At 29.2% G+C, this 18611-nt stretch overlaps 3 long non-coding RNA genes across 3 annotated transcripts in view; 2 read left to right on the top strand and 1 right to left on the bottom strand.

Annotated features, from left to right (window-relative positions):
• Positions 1-13016, bottom strand: part of LOC129922312 (uncharacterized) — a 29923-nt gene extending 16907 nt beyond the window's left edge. The window contains exons 1-2 of the long non-coding RNA XR_008774286.1: positions 12880-13016; positions 12487-12599 (exon numbers count right to left, since the gene is read on the bottom strand). This is a non-coding gene — a long non-coding RNA (uncharacterized LOC129922312). The remainder of the gene's footprint in view (positions 1-12486; positions 12600-12879) is intronic.
• Positions 1-14876, top strand: part of LOC129922313 (uncharacterized) — a 38823-nt gene extending 23947 nt beyond the window's left edge. The window contains exons 4-5 of the long non-coding RNA XR_008774287.1: positions 14466-14637; positions 14747-14876. This is a non-coding gene — a long non-coding RNA (uncharacterized LOC129922313). The remainder of the gene's footprint in view (positions 1-14465; positions 14638-14746) is intronic.
• A 113-nt stretch (positions 14877-14989) lies between these two features.
• LOC129922314 (uncharacterized) lies at positions 14990-18236 on the top strand. Its single transcript, XR_008774288.1, has 3 exons — positions 14990-15152; positions 15237-15442; positions 17906-18236. It is a non-coding gene; the product is annotated as an uncharacterized LOC129922314 (long non-coding RNA).
• The last annotated feature ends 375 nt before the right edge of the window (positions 18237-18611 follow it).

Raw genomic sequence — 18611 nt, 5'->3', positions numbered from 1 at the left:
ATTGTGATTCGTCTCCTTTAACCATGTTTGTTTGACTCATATAAAATAATTGATTTAATAGAGAAAACTTTTTCAAAGTGTTATTATAAAAATTAAAGTGAGTTTACTACTTAGAGTACTTAGTAGTTGGGCTTCTAAGATTGTAATTGGTTAACTTATAATCCTTTTTTAATTGCTCTTTTTATGGTCACTAATAGAAGTTATTGTAAACTGGTATGCTCCTCCTGACATCCTCCAAAACTTAGTCATCATTGAGACTAAAACATTACCATTCTACATCTAATCATTGACACTAACACATAACCATTCTCAGTCTAATCATTGACACTAACACAATACCATTTTCAATCTTATCATTGACACTAACACATTACCATTCTCAATGTAATCATTGACACTAAGTCATTACCATTCTTAATCTTATCATTGTCACTAAGACATTATACTCTAAATCTAATCATTGACATAACATTCTCAATGTAATCATTGACACTAACACATTATCATTCTCAATGTAATCATTGACACTAAAACATTACCATTCCTAATCTAATCATTGACACTAAGACATTATCATTCTCAATGTAATCATTGACACTAAGTCATTAACATTCTTAATCTAATTATTGACACTAAGTCATTACCATTCTTAATCAAATCATTGACACTAAGTAATTACCATTCTCAATCTAATCATTGATGCTAAGGCATTACCATTCTCAATCTAATCATTGACACTAATAAATTACCATTCTTAATCTAATCATTGACATAACATTATTAATGTAATTGTTGACACTAAGACATTACCATTCTAAAGTCATCATTGACACTTAAACATTACCATTCTCAATCTCATCTTAACACTAAAACATTACCATTCTCAATCTAATCATTGACACTAACACATTACCATTTTCAATGTTATCATTGACACTAAGACATTACCATTCTCACTGTTATCATTGGCACTAAGACATTACTATTCTCAATGTAATCATTGAAACTAAGACATTACCATTCTCAATCTAATCATTGACGCTAAGGCATTACCATTCTCAATCTAATCATTGACACTAATTAATTACCATTCTTAATCTAATCATTGACATAACATTATTAATGTAATTGTTGACACTAAGACATTACCATTCTAAAGTCATCATTGACACTTGAACATTACCATTCTCAATCTCATCATTGACACTAAGTCATTATTATTTTCAATCTAATCATTGACAATAAGACATAACCAGTCTCAATGTAATCATTGACACTAACACATTACCATTCTCAAAGTCATCATTGACACTAAAACATTACCATTCTCAATCTAATCATTGACACTAACACATTACCATTTTCAATGTTATCATTGACACTAAGACATTACCATTCTCACTGTTATCATTGGCACTAAGACATTACTATTCTCAATTTAATCATTGACACTAAGAGATTGCCATTCTCAATCTAATCATTGACAATAAGACATTACCATTCCTAATGTAATCATTGACACTAACACATTACTATGCTCAAACTTATCATTGACACAAACACATTACCATTCTTAATCTTATCATTAAAACTAACTCATTATAATTCTCAATCTAATCGTTGACACTTAGACATTACCATTCTAAATCTAATTATTGACACTAAGACATTACCATTCTCAATCTAATCATTGACACTAAAACATTACCATTTTCAATCTAAACATTAAAAATAACACATTACCATTTTCAATGTTTTCATTGACACTAAGTCGTTGCCATTCTCAATTTAATCATTGACACTAACACATTACCATTCTCAATGTAATCATTGACACTAACACATTACCATTCTCAATGTAATCATTGACACTAACACATTACCATTCTCAATCTAATCATTGACACTAAGTCATTACCATTCTTAATCTAATCAGTAACATAACATTCTCAATGTAATCATTGACACTAAGACATTACCATTCTTAATGTAATCATTGACACTAAAACATTACCATTCTCAATCTAATCATTGACACTAACACATTACCATTTTCAATGTTTTCATTGACACTAAGTCATTACCATTCTTAATCTAATCATTGACACTAACACATTACCATTCTCCGTCTAATCATTGACACTAACACATTACCATTCTCAATGTAATCATTGACACTAAAACATTACCATTCTTAATGTAATCATTGACACTAAGACAATATTATTCTCAATGTAATCATTAACACTAAAACATTACATTCCTTAATCTAATCTTTGACACTAAGACATTACCATTCTCAATGTAATCATAGACAATAAGACATTACCATTCTCAATGTAATTATTGACACTAAGTTATTACCATTCTTAATCTAATCTTTGACATAACATTCTCAATGTAATCATTGACACTTAGACATTAACATTCTTAATGTAATCATTGACACTAAAACATTACCATTCTTAATCTAATCATTGACACTAAGACATTATCATTCTCAATGTAATCATTGACACTAAGTCATTAACATTCTTAATCTAATTATTGACACTAAGTCATTACCATTCTTAATCAAATCATGACACTAAGACATTACCATTCTCAATGTAATCATTGACGCTAAGGCATTACCATTCTCAATCTAATCATTGACAAAAATAAATTACCATTCTTAATCTAATCATTGACATAACATTATTAATGTAATTGTTGACACTAAGCTATTACAATTCTAAAGTCATCATTGACACTTAAACATTACCAATCTCAATCTCATCATTGACACTAAAACATTACCATTCTGAATCTAATCATTGACACTAAGTCATTATTATTTTCAATCTAATCATTTACAATAATACAATACCATTCTCAATGTAATCATTGACACTAAGTGATTACCATTCTAAATCTAATCATTGACACTAAGAAATTACCATTCTATATCTAATCATTGACACTAAGACATTTCCATTCTCAATCTAATCATTGACACTAAGACATTACCATTCTCAATGTAATCATTGACACTAACACATTACCATTCTCAATGTAATCATTGACACTAACACATTACCATTCTCAAAGTAATCATTGACATAGAATTCTTAATGTAATCATTGACAATAAGACATTACCATTCTCAATGTAATCATTGACACTAAAACATTACCATTCTCAACCTAATCATTGACACTAACACATTACCATTCTCAAAGTAATCATTGACATAGAATTCTTAATGTAATCATTGACAATAAGACATTACCATTCTCAATGTAATCATTGACACTAAAACATTACCATTCTCATTCTAATCATTGACACTAACACATTACCATTCTCTGTCTAATCATTGACACAAAGACATTACCATTCTCAATCTAATCATTGACACTAAGACATTACCATTCTTACTGTCATTATTGGCACTATAACATTACCATTACCAATGTAAACATTGACTATAAGACATTACCATTCTCACTGTTATCATTGACACTAAGACATTACCATTCTTAATATAATCATTGATACTAAGACATTACCAGTGTCAATGAAATAATTGACAATAAGAAATTACAATTCTCAATCTAATCATTGACACTAAGACAATACTATTCTCAATCTAATGATTGACACAAACACATTACCATTCTCAATCTAATCATTGACACTAAGACATTTTCATTCTCAATCTAATCATTGACACTAAGACATTACCATTCTCAATGTAATCATTGACACTAACACATTACCATTTTCAAAGTCATCATTGACACTAAAACTTTACCATTCTTAATCTAATCATTGACACTAACACATTATAATTCTCTATCTAAACATTGACACTAAGACATTACCATTCTCTATCTAAACATTAACACTAAGACATTACCATTATCAATCTAATCATTGACACTAAGACATGACCATTCTCAATGTAATCATTGACACTAACACATTACCATTTTCAAAGTCATCATTGACACTAAAACTTTACCATTCATAATCTTTTCATTGACACTAACACATTACCATTCTCAGTCTAATCATTTACACTAACACAATACCATTCTCAATCTTATTATTGACACAAACACATTACCATTCATAATCTTTTCATTGACACTAACACATTAAAATTCTCAATCTAATCATTGACACTAAGACATTACCATTCTCAATGTAATCATTGACACTAACACATTACCATTCTCAAAGTAATCATTGACATAGCATTCTTAATGTATTCATTGACAATAAGACATTACCATTCTCAATGTAATCATTGACACTAAAAAATTACCATTTTCAAAGTCATCATTGACACTAAAACTTTACCATTCTTAATCTAATCATTGACACTAAAAAATTACCATTCTCAGTCTAATCATTTACACTAACACAATACCATTCTCAATCTTATTATTGACACAAACACATTACCAATCATAATCTTTTCATTGACACTAACACATTAAAATTCTCAATCTAATCATTGACACTAAGACATTACCCTTCTCAATGTAATCATTGACACTAACACATTACCATTCTCAATGTAATCATTGACACTAACACATTACCATTCTCAAAGTAATCATTGACATAGCATTCTTAATGTAATCATTGACAATAAGACATTACCATTCTCAATATAATCATTGACACTAAAACATTACCATTCTCAATCTAATCATTGACACTAACACATTATCATTTTCAATGTTTTTATTGACACTAAGTCATTACCATTCTCAATCTAATCATTGACACTAACACATTACCATTCTCCGTCTAATCATTGACACAAAGACATTATTATTCTTACTGTCATTATTGGCACTATGACATTACCATTCCCAATGTAAACATTGACTATAAGACATTACCATTCTCACTGTTATCATTGACACTAAGACATTACCATTCTTAATATAATCATTGATACTAAGACATTACCAGTGTCAATGAAATAATTGACAATAAGAAATAACAATTCTCAATCTAATCATTGACACTAAGACAATACTATTCTCAATCTAATGATTGACACAAACACATTACCATTCTCAATCTAATCATTGACACTAAGACATTATAATTCTCAATCTAATAATTGACACTAAGACATTACCATTCTCAATGTAATCATTGACACTAACACATTACCATTTTCAAAGTCATCATTGACACTAAAACTTTACCATTCTTAATCTAATCATTGACACTAACACATTACCATTCTCTATCTAATCATTGACACTAAGACATTACCATTCTCAATCTAATCATTGACACTAAGACATTACCATTCTCAATGTAATCATTGACACTAACACATTACCATTTTCAAAGTCATCATTGACACTAAAACTTTACCATTCATAATCTTTTCATTGACACTAACACATTATAATTCTCAATCTAATCATTGACACTAAGACATTACCATTCTCAATATAATCATTGACACTAACACATTACCATTCTCAGTCTAATCATTTACACTAACACAATACCATTCTCAATCTTATTATTGACACAAACACATTACCATTCATAATCTTTTCATTGACACTAACACATTAAAATTCTCAATCTAATCATTGACACTAAGTCATTACCATTCTCAATGTAATCATTGACACTAACACTTTACCATTCTCAAAGTAATCAATGACATAGCATTCTTAATGTATTCATTGACAATAAGACATTACCATTCTCAATCTAATTATTGACACTAAAACATTACCATTCTCAATCTCATCATTGACACTAAAACTTTACCATTCTAAATCTAATCATAGACACTAAGTCATTACCATTTTCAATCTTATCATTGAATTTAACACATTACCATTCTCAATAAAATCATTGACACTAAATTATTACTATTCTCAATGTAATCATTGACACTAACACATTACCATTCTCAATGTAATCATTGATACTAACACATTACCATTCTCAAAGTAATCATTGACATAGCATTCTTAATGTAATCATTGACAATAAGACATTACCATTCTCTATCTAATCATTGACACTAAGACATTACCATTCTCAATCTAATCATTGACACTAAGACATTACCATTCTCAATGTAATCATTGACACTAACACATTACCATTTTCAAAGTCATCATTGACACTAAAACTTTACCATTCATAATCTTTTCATTGACACTAACACATTATAATTCTCAATCTAATCATTGACACTAAGACATTACCATTCTCAATGTAATCATTGACACTAACACATTACCATTTTCAAAGTCATCATTGACACTAAAACTTTACCATTCTTAATCTAATCATTGACACTAACACATTACCATTCTCTATCTAATCATTGACACTAAGACATTACCATTCTCAATCTAATCATTGACACTAAGACATTACCATTCTCAATGTAATCATTGACACTAACACATTACCATTTTCAAAGTCATCATTGACACTAAAACTTTACCATTCATAATCTTTTCATTGACACTAACACATTATAATTCTCAATCTAATCATTGACACTAAGACATTACCATTCTCAATGTAATCATTGACACTAACACATTACCATTTTCAAAGTCATCATTGACACTAAAACTTTACCATTCTTAATCTAATCATTGACACTAACACATTACCATTCTCTATCTAATCATTGACACTAAGACATTACCATTCTCAATCTAATCATTGACACTAAGACATTACCATTCTCAATGTAATCATTGACACTAACACATTACCATTTTCAAAGTCATCATTGACACTAAAACTTTACCATTCTTAATCTAATCATTGACACTAACACATTACCATTCTCTATCTAATCATTGACACTAAGACATTACCATTCTCAATCTAATCATTGACACTAAGACATTACCATTCTCAATGTAATCATTGACACTGAAACTTTACCATTCATAATCTTTTCATTGACACTAACACATTATAATTCTCAATCTAATCATTGACACTAAGACATTACCATTCTCAATCTAATCATTGACACTAACACATTACCATTCTCAGTCTAATCATTTACACTAACACAATACCATTCTCAATCTTATTATTGACACAAACACATTACCATTTATAATCTTTTCATTGACACTAACACATTAAAATTCTCAATGTAATCATTGACACTAAGACATTACCATTCTCAATGTAATCATTGACACTAACACTTTACCATTCTCAAAGTAATCATTGACATAGCATTCTTAATGTATTCATTGACAATAAGACATTACCATTCTCAATGTAATCATTGACACTAAAACATTACCATTCTCAATGTAATCATTGACACTTAGTCATTACCATTCTTAATCTAATCATTGACATACTATTCTTAATGTAATCATTGTCACTTAGACATTACCATTGTCAATGTAATAATTGACACTAAGTCATTACCATTCTCAATCTAATTATTGACACTAAAACATTACCATTCTCAATCTCATCATTGACACTAAAACATTACCATTCTAAATCTAATCATAGACACTAAGTAATTACCATTTTCAATCTTATCATTGAATTTAACACATTACCATTCTCAATATAATCATTGACACTAAATTATTACTATTCTCAATGTAATCATTGACACTAAAACATTACCATTCTTAATCTAATCATTGACACAAAGACATTATTATTCTTACTGTCATTATTGGCACTATGACATTACCATTCCCAATGTAAACATTGACTATAAGACATTACCATTCTCACTGTTATCATTGACACTAAGACATTACCATTCTTAATATAATCATTGATACTAAGACATTACCAGTGTCAATGAAATAATTGACAATAAGAAATTACAATTCTCAATCTAATCATTGACACTAAGACAATACTATTCTCAATCTAATGATTGACACAAACACATTACCATTCTCAATCTAATCATTGACACTAAGACATTATAATTCTCAATCTAATCATTGACACTAAGACATTACCATTCTCAATGTAATCATTGACACTAACACATTACCATTTTCAAAGTCATCATTGACACTAAAACTTTACCATTCTTAATCTAATCATTGACACTAACACATTACCATTCTCTATCTAATCATTGACACTAAGACATTACCATTCTCAATCTAATCATTGACACTAAGACATTACCATTCTCAATGTAATCATTGACACTAACACATTACCATTTTCAAAGTCATCATTGACACTAAAACTTTACCATTCATAATCTTTTCATTGACACTAACACATTATAATTCTCAATCTAATCATTGACACTAAGACATTACCATTCTCAATATAATCATTGACACTAACACATTACCATTCTCAGTCTAATCATTTACACTAACACAATACCATTCTCAATCTTATTATTGACACAAACACATTACCATTCATAATCTTTTCATTGACACTAACACATTAAAATTCTCAATCTAATCATTGACACTAAGTCATTACCATTCTCAATGTAATCATTGACACTAACACTTTACCATTCTCAAAGTAATCAATGACATAGCATTCTTAATGTATTCATTGACAATAAGACATTACCATTCTCAATCTAATTATTGACACTAAAACATTACCATTCTCAATCTCATCATTGACACTAAAACTTTACCATTCTAAATCTAATCATAGACACTAAGTCATTACCATTTTCAATCTTATCATTGAATTTAACACATTACCATTCTCAATAAAATCATTGACACTAAATTATTACTATTCTCAATGTAATCATTGACACTAACACATTACCATTCTCAATGTAATCATTGATACTAACACATTACCATTCTCAAAGTAATCATTGACATAGCATTCTTAATGTAATCATTGACAATAAGACATTACCATTCTCTATCTAATCATTGACACTAAGACATTACCATTCTCAATCTAATCATTGACACTAAGACATTACCATTCTCAATGTAATCATTGACACTAACACATTACCATTTTCAAAGTCATCATTGACACTAAAACTTTACCATTCATAATCTTTTCATTGACACTAACACATTATAATTCTCAATCTAATCATTGACACTAAGACATTACCATTCTCAATGTAATCATTGACACTAACACATTACCATTTTCAAAGTCATCATTGACACTAAAACTTTACCATTCTTAATCTAATCATTGACACTAACACATTACCATTCTCTATCTAATCATTGACACTAAGACATTACCATTCTCAATCTAATCATTGACACTAAGACATTACCATTCTCAATGTAATCATTGACACTAACACATTACCATTTTCAAAGTCATCATTGACACTAAAACTTTACCATTCATAATCTTTTCATTGACACTAACACATTATAATTCTCAATCTAATCATTGACACTAAGACATTACCATTCTCAATGTAATCATTGACACTAACACATTACCATTTTCAAAGTCATCATTGACACTAAAACTTTACCATTCTTAATCTAATCATTGACACTAACACATTACCATTCTCTATCTAATCATTGACACTAAGACATTACCATTCTCAATCTAATCATTGACACTAAGACATTACCATTCTCAATGTAATCATTGACACTAACACATTACCATTTTCAAAGTCATCATTGACACTAAAACTTTACCATTCTTAATCTAATCATTGACACTAACACATTACCATTCTCTATCTAATCATTGACACTAAGACATTACCATTCTCAATCTAATCATTGACACTAAGACATTACCATTCTCAATGTAATCATTGACACTGAAACTTTACCATTCATAATCTTTTCATTGACACTAACACATTATAATTCTCAATCTAATCATTGACACTAAGACATTACCATTCTCAATCTAATCATTGACACTAACACATTACCATTCTCAGTCTAATCATTTACACTAACACAATACCATTCTCAATCTTATTATTGACACAAACACATTACCATTCATAATCTTTTCATTGACACTAACACATTAAAATTCTCAATGTAATCATTGACACTAAGACATTACCATTCTCAATGTAATCATTGACACTAACACTTTACCATTCTCAAAGTAATCATTGACATAGTATTCTTAATGTATTCATTGACAATAAGACATTACCATTCTCAATGTAATCATTGACACTAAAACATTACCATTCTCAATGTAATCATTGACACTTAGTCATTACCATTCTTAATCTAATCATTGACATACTATTCTTAATGTAATCATTGTCACTTAGACATTACCATTGTCAATGTAATAATTGACACTAAGTCATTACCATTCTCAATCTAATTATTGACACTAAAACATTACCATTCTCAATCTCATCATTGACACTAAAACATTACCATTCTAAATCTAATCATAGACACTAAGTAATTACCATTTTCAATCTTATCATTGAATTTAACACATTACCATTCTCAATATAATCATTGACACTAAATTATTACTATTCTCAATGTAATCATTGACACTAAAACATTACCATTCTTAATCTAATCATTGACACAAAGACATTACCATTCTCAATCTAATCATTGACACTAAGACATTACCATTCTTACTGTTATTATTGGCACTATGACATTACCATTCCCAATGTAAACATTGACTATAAGACATTACCATTCTCACTGTTATCATTGACACTAAGACATTACCATTCTTAATATAATCATTGATACTAAGACATTACCAGTGTCAATGAAATAATTGACAATACTGGCTAAGGGGCCAGATACTCGCCTTCGTCCCTTCCCCTTTAGTGAAAACAGTTCGGCGGACACGTGAAAGATACACGAGAAACTCTTTGCGAAAACTTTTACAATGATACTTAAAACAAATTAATTAATTAATATTTATTGTTTGAATGTCTTCTTTATAGAATGTATGAAACATGACATCCATAGGAACAGATGATAAGCCTGGGTAAAAAAACATTTCCAGTGTGTTTGATGATTCCAGCAATACATATTAAATTGGTTAAATTTGAATTTTATCAATAAAAATGAGTTATTATTTAATACTTTATATGCATTTTTAAATTGCATTTTACTCTTCAACTCACTAAAATTAGAAATTAGTTTTCAAATAAATTGCAAAAAAAAAAGCAATATAAGTTAAGCAGGGGGTCTACCAAAAAGCAGAAAACATGGCAAGGGGTCTACGAAACAAAAAAGTTTGGGAACCACTGGTCTACAGTGAAATCCGTCCCGCTATAGTGAATTCTCAAAAAAAAAAAAAAAAAAAAAAAAATTTAAAACAAAATTTATCTAAAATAATTTTAAAAAAAAAAAAAAATTATCTAAAAAAAAAAAAAATTTATCTAAAAAAAAATCAAAAAAAAAAAAATGAAAAAAAAAAATTTTGAAAAAAAAAAAAAAAATTAAAAAAAAAAAAAAAAAAAAAAAAAAAAAAAATTTTTACTAAATGTTTGGGAACCACTGGTCTACAGTGAAGTCAGTCCTGGGATTGTGAATTTCTCGAAAGAAAAAAAAAAAAAATTTAAAACAAAATTTATCTAAAAAAATTGAAAAAAAAAAAATTATCTAAAAAAAAAAATTGAAAAAAAAAAAAATTTTACTAAAATTTTGGGAACCACTGGTCTACAGTGAAGTCAGTCCCAAGATAGTCAATTCTCGGAAAAAAAAAAAAAAATAAAAAAAAAAATGTAAAAAAAATTATAAAAATTTTTTTATAAAAGTTTGGGAACCACTGGTCTACAGTAAAGTCAGTACCAGGATAGTCAATTCTCGAAAAAAAAAAAAATTAAAAAAAAAAAAAAAATTATCTAAAAAAAAATATAAAAAAAATAAAAATTTAAAAAAATTTATCTAAAAAAAAAATACAAAAAAAAAAAATATAAGTTAAGCAGGGGTTCTACCGAAAAGCAGAAAACATGGCAAGGGGTCTACGAGACAAAATAGTTTGGGAACCACTGCTCTAGATCTACATATTTAATATTAGAATCATCATTAGAGTTTGTCTAGTAGAGTCTAGAAAAGAATGTATAGATTACTATAGTCCTATAATTCTAGATTATTAGTCTAGATCTAACTAAAAATTTTCAATAAATATTCTGGATTTCTTCAGCTTGGTCCATGTCGATCCTATCGTCTTTGCCTTATGGTCCACCGTTCTTCTGTTTTCTTTGCTTTGAAATCTAGATTGACTAGATCTACACAATGTCAATATAATTTCTAGATCTATATAACTAAGACTAATTAGTATGGGCTTAATATTACTGTATTATTTAGTTTAACTACAATTTTTCAGGTCAGCAGCATTACAGTAAGCACTGATACAGCTTCCAGCACTTTTTTCAATGCAGCGAAAAAGTTACTTTTGTATTTTAAAGTTTATTATTTATTTATTAGTTGTTAAAAGGCAATCCATCACTGAGCTCCGGCACCTATTTCTTTACAAAAAAGCACTGATTACCTGTATATTCTTTAACAATAACGGTTTACTATTCTCTGGAATTAGTCATTCAAAAGACGGTGAGGAAAAGAATGGTCGACAAACCTTGTGTGGTGCCTTAACAGTCCAACAGACTAAGGGATAGATAAAAAGGTGAATTTAATTTATATCTTGATCTATATAAGTTGATTTACTGGACTAAAAATCTAGATATTGGTAAAACTTTGCTATTCTATTCTAAATCTAGTGTGACATTCCATATTTTTTATTCTGATTTTAGATAGATCTTGATTAGATCTAGATCCCATATGTATAGGACTTAGCACTAGATCTCTAGAAATTATTGTATATGATGCTAGATCTAGAAAATCTAGACTTGATCATAGAAATCTTCAAGAAAAATAATGAACTAACCTAGACAGATCTCTTGAATTACATTGTAAATCATCTTGTTGAATTATCTCCACCACCTTCAGTCAATAGACAATTATGGCTCATACGAGAACAAGAGCCTCTGCGTTGGCATCGACTATTTTCCAATCCTTTCTGTTCAGCTTCATCCATATTAAAATACATTTTAAAGGTTTTTATTACTTAATAGAAAAGATCTAGAATTTTAATAAGAATCTAGTCTATCTAGATCTAAAATTCTAGATTTACCCAATTTTATGTATACAAGTAGTATGGGTGTAGGATTGGCTTAATATAATAGTGAACAAATAGATGCTATCTTACTAGATTTTTCTAAGGCTTTTGACAAAGTTCACCACAATAGTTTGCTTAAAAAATTAAAATATTTCGGCATTAATGGTCCACTGCATCAGTGGATTAAGGACTTTCTGATAGGGAGAGAACAAACTGTAATAAAAAATGGCTCTAAATCAACACCGATAACAGTAAACTCAGGTGTACCTCAAGGAACAGTCTTGGGTCCACTACTATTTTTAATTTACATAAATGATTTACCAAATTGCATTACTTCAGGAACAAAAGTCAGATTATTTGCAGACGATTGCATAATATATAGAACAATAAAAACAACACAAGACACAGATATTTTACAAAGAGAATTAGATGAATTACAGAAATGGGAATCAAATTGGAGCATGTCTTTCCACCCAGAAAAATGTCAGTTGTTAAGAGTAACAAAAAAACTAAAACAAATTAATTCCACTTATCTTATTCATGGCAAACCAGTAACACAGACTAAAAATGCAAAATACCTAGGTGTTATAATAAATGAAAAACTGTCATGGAATCCACATATTGATGAAACTACAAAAAAATCAAACAAAGCATTAGGATTTATTAAAAGAAATTTCTATAAATCAAATAAGAACATAAAACTAAAAACTTTGGTTAGGCCAATAATAGAATATGCATCCTCCTTTTGGGACCCCTCAACTCAAGAAAACATTAAGAAACTAGAACAGACACAAAATAGAGCAGTGCGATTCATAACAAACGAATATTCACATTTGACTAGAGTAACACCTTTAGTAAAATCACTAAATTTAGAAAGTCTTCAGGACAGAAGGCTCAAAAGTAAAGTAGCAATCATACATAAAACACTGAACCATAATCTTCAAATACAAAAACAAAATTTAATAAAATACTCTGAAAGACACAAAGATAAAGGCACATTCCTCGTCCCATATGCTAGGACAAATTTGTACAAATACTCCTTCTTCCCTAGTGCTATTAGAGCATGGAATGGGTTGCCTGAGCTAGCCAGGAAAACCAGTGACTTGGCAGAATTTAAGTCATTGGTTAATATGCATGACTAAATGTTTGACGCGTAGGATGTAATCATCTTCTTTTTTGAAGTAACGTCTGTATTATATAAGATAAGAAGATAATAGTATTTATCTTGAATCAGTTTGTTAATCTACATTATATGGGTATGATAGTTGTACATCTTCTACTAGATCAAGTTAAATATAGCTATCCTTTTTTAGATGTAATGTGAAATTGTATCTGATAGTATTTTTCATTCTTAGGTAGATCTTGATTACACTGCCTGGTTTTGTGGTTTGCACGAGACGGTTGACACAATGATCTGAAGTTCAAACTGCCATTTTCTACTGTCCGCTGCAAGATCTTGGCTGGAATGTAAAAGGAATGTCCAAAATATTTAAATGACAAACAGGATGGGAACTGATAATGAGGAATGTATGTCCAGTTTTTTTTTGTTTTTTTTTTGTGTTTTTTTAATACAGATATGAAAGATGACATTACCCTAACTTAGAGTCATAGGAGTTTCATTAATTTATTTACTCAGATGCTGAAACAGACATCTGGCATATTCCTATAATCAGTATCATGGCCTTTGTATACAACAAAATTGATTGGAACTCCTAGACTAGAAATATAATTCAAGATTTAAATAAGGCACTGGTCATAGTTTTAGAAAGTAAGATCTGGTAAGATTCTGGTAAGATATTTTATTAATAATTAGAAATTAAATTAAATTTTATTTAATGATTTTAAATTTCTTTTTTAAGAATTATGGTCCATTTTTTCCCCATTTGTGTACAAAGAAGGAAGACAGAGAGATGGAAAGACATCAAAGAATGGGCAGGTCTGCCAAGAAATGGTTTATCCAAGGCTAAGTACAGAGAGGAATATAGAAGGGCTGTTGACAGATCTTGTGTGGTGCCCCCATGGTTCAACAGACTAATTGATTGGTAATGGTAAGAATTTAATGTATTTTTTAAAAAAATTTGTGTTAATTACATTAAGCGACTTAATCAGTCTTTTTTTATTTCCAGAAAATAATACCAGGGCTATGCTCCTTTGACCATTGAGTTCCAGGATGAAGAATGAAAGACAGAGAGCAATGTGAAGACATCAAAGAATGGGCAGATCTGCCATGAAATGGTTTATCCAGGGCTAAGTACAGAGAGGAATATAGAAGGGCTGTTGACAGATCTTGTGTGGTGCCCCCATGGTTCAACAGACTGATTGATAGGTAATGGTAAGAATTTAATGAATTTTGTAAAAAAATGGTGTTAATTACATTAAGGGACTTAATCAGTCTTTTTTTATTTCCAGAAAATAATACCAGGGTTATCTTCCTTTGACCATTGAGTTCCAGGAAGAAGAATGAAAGACAGAGAGCAATGTGAAGACATGAAAGAATGGGTAGATACGAAACCAATTGCTAGAGGATCATCTGAGACAATGTCACCCTGACAAAATAGATAAAGATTTAAAAATTTTCTAGCACTCAAAGATAAAGTTAAGAATAGACCCACACAATCTCACTTCAACATCATATATAAATAGAGAAGATGTTGGTTTGTGAGCATCTTACAATATCTCTTTACTTATAGCAAAATATGGAAACATAGGTAAAACATTGATTTTACCAGCCGTTGTAGTTGTGAAAACTGTTTTACACACACCTACATCTTATATTATTAAAAGAATTTCTTTAAACAAAAATACAGTTCAAGGGCACATCGGTGGAATGAGTTATCAAATTAAAAGCTTCTTATGTGATTCTTTGCAAAGGAAATATATACAGTTTGGGATCAGTTTGGAACCAGTGGCGTCACAGGCTCTGATGGGGTGTAGCACTGTGTGCTGTAAACTGCCTAGGGGTTGCCAGCTCCTTATTTTTCCTCAGGGTTGACCCACGACAGCTTTCCCATGTTTGGGAATAGTTGCAAGGCAGCAGATTTTTAAATTCAGTTTTCCTTCTGCTATGTGGCTAATGAGCTCTTCCTGCTTGAAGCCTACTGGCTAAGGGGCCAGTTACTGGCCTTCGTCCCTTCCCCTTAAGTGAAAACAGTTCGGCGGACACGTGAAAGATACACGAGAAACTCTTTGTGAAAACTTTTACAATGATACTTAAAACAAATTAATTAATTAATATTTATTGTTTGAATGTCTTCTTTATAGAATGTATGAAACATGACATCCATAGGAACAGATGATAAGCCTGGGTAAAAAAACATTTCCAGTGTGTTTGATGATTCCAGCAATACATATTAAATTGGTTAAATTTGAATTTTATCAATAAAATTGAGTTATTATTTAATACTTTATATGTATTTTTAAATTGCATTTTACTCTTCAACTAACTAAAATTAGAAATTAGTTTCCAAATAAATTGCAAAAAAAAAAGCAATATAAGTTAAGCAGGGGGTCTACCAAAAAGCAGAAAACATGGCAAGGGGTCTACGAAACAAAAAAGTTTGGAAACCACTGGTCTACAGTGAAATCGGTCCCGCGATAGTGAATTCTCAAAAAAAAAAAAAAAAAAAAAAAAATTTAAAACAAAATTTATCTAAAAAAAAAAAAAAAAAAAAAAAAAAAAAAAATTTTACTAAATGTTTGGGAACCACTGGTCTACAGTGAAGTCAGTCCTGGGATAGTGAATTCTCGAAAGAAAAAAAAAAATTTAAAACAAAATTTATCTAAAAAAATTTAAAAAAAAAAAATTTTAAAACAAAATTTATCTAAAAAAATTAAAAAAAAAAAAAAAAATTATCTAAAAAAAACATTAAAAAAAAAAAAAAATTTTACTAAAATTTTGGGAACCACTGGTCTACAGTGAAGTCAGTCCCAAGATAGTCAATTCTCGGAAAAAAAAAAATAAAAAAAAAAATTTTTTTTTAAATTATAAAATTTTTTTTATAAAAGTTTGGGAACCACTGGTCTACAGTGAAGTCAGTACCTGGATAGTCAATTCTCGAAAAAAAAAAAAATTAAAAAAAAAAAAAAAAAAAAATTATCTAAAAAAAAATAAAAAAAAAAATTAAAATAAAAATTTAAAAAAATTTATCTAAAAAAAAAAATACAAAAAAAAAAAAATATAAGTTAAGCAGGGGTTCTACCGAAAAGCAGAAAACATGGCAAGGGGTCTACGAGACAAAAAAGTTTGGGAACCACTGCTCTAGATCTACATATTTAATATTAGAATCATCATTAGAGTTTGTCTAGTAGAGTCTAGAAAAGAATGTATAGATTACTATAGTCCTAGTATTCTAGATTATTAGTCTAGATCTAACTTAAAATTTTCAATAAATATTCTGGATTTCTTCAGCTTGGTCCATGTCAATCCTATCGTCTTTGCCTTATGGTCTACCGTTCTTCTGTTTTCTTTGCTTTGAAATCTAGATTGACTAGATCTACACAATGTCAATATAATTTCTAGATCTATATATCTAAGACTAATTAGTATGGGCTTAATATTACTGTATTATTTAGTTTAACTACAATTTTTCAGGTCAGCAGCATTACAGTAAGCACTGGTACAGCGTACCGGCACTTTTTTCAATGCAGCGAAAAAGTTACTTTTGTATTTTAAAGTTTATTATTTATTTATTAGTTGTTAAAAGGCAATCCATCACTGAGCTCCGGCACCTATTTCTTTACAAAAAAGCACTGATTACCTGTATATTCTTTAACAATAACGGTTTACTATTCTCAGGAATTAGTCATTCAAAAGACGGTGAGGAAAAGAATGGTCGACAAACCTTGTGTGGTGCCTTAACAGTCCATCAGACTAAGGGATAGATAAAGGTGAATTTAATTTATATTTTGATCTATATAAGTTGATTTACTGGACTAAAAATCTAGATATTGGTAAAACTTTGCTATTCTATTCTAAATCTAGTGTGACATTCCATATTTTTTATTCTGATTTTAGATAGATCTTGATTAGATCTAGATCCCATATGTATAGGACTTAGCACTAGATCTCTAGAAATTATTGTATATGATGCTAGATCTAGAAAATCTAGACTTGATCATAGAAATCTTCAAGAAAAATAATGAACTAACCTAGACAGATCTCTTGAATTACATTGTAAATCATCTTGTTGAATTATCTCCACCACCTTCAGTCAATAGACAACTATGGCTCATACGAGAACAAGAGCCTCTGCGTTGGCATCGACTATTTTCCAATCATTTCTGTTAAACTTCATCCATATTTAAATACATTTTAAAGATTTTTATTACTTAATAGAAAAGATCTAGAATTTTAATAAGAATCTAGTCTATCTAGATCTAAAATTCTAGATCCACCCAATTTTATGTATACAAGTAGTATGGGTGTAGGATTGGCTTAATAGTATTTATCTTGAATCAGTTTGTTAATCTACATTATATGGGTATGATAGTTGTACATCTTC

The sequence above is a fragment of the Biomphalaria glabrata genome, chromosome 13 (assembly GCF_947242115.1).
Source record: "Biomphalaria glabrata chromosome 13, xgBioGlab47.1, whole genome shotgun sequence".
NCBI lineage: Eukaryota > Metazoa > Mollusca > Gastropoda > Planorbidae > Biomphalaria > Biomphalaria glabrata.
The sequence above is the reverse complement of the archived record's forward strand: the minus strand, read 5'-3'. Positions and strand labels throughout refer to the sequence as shown.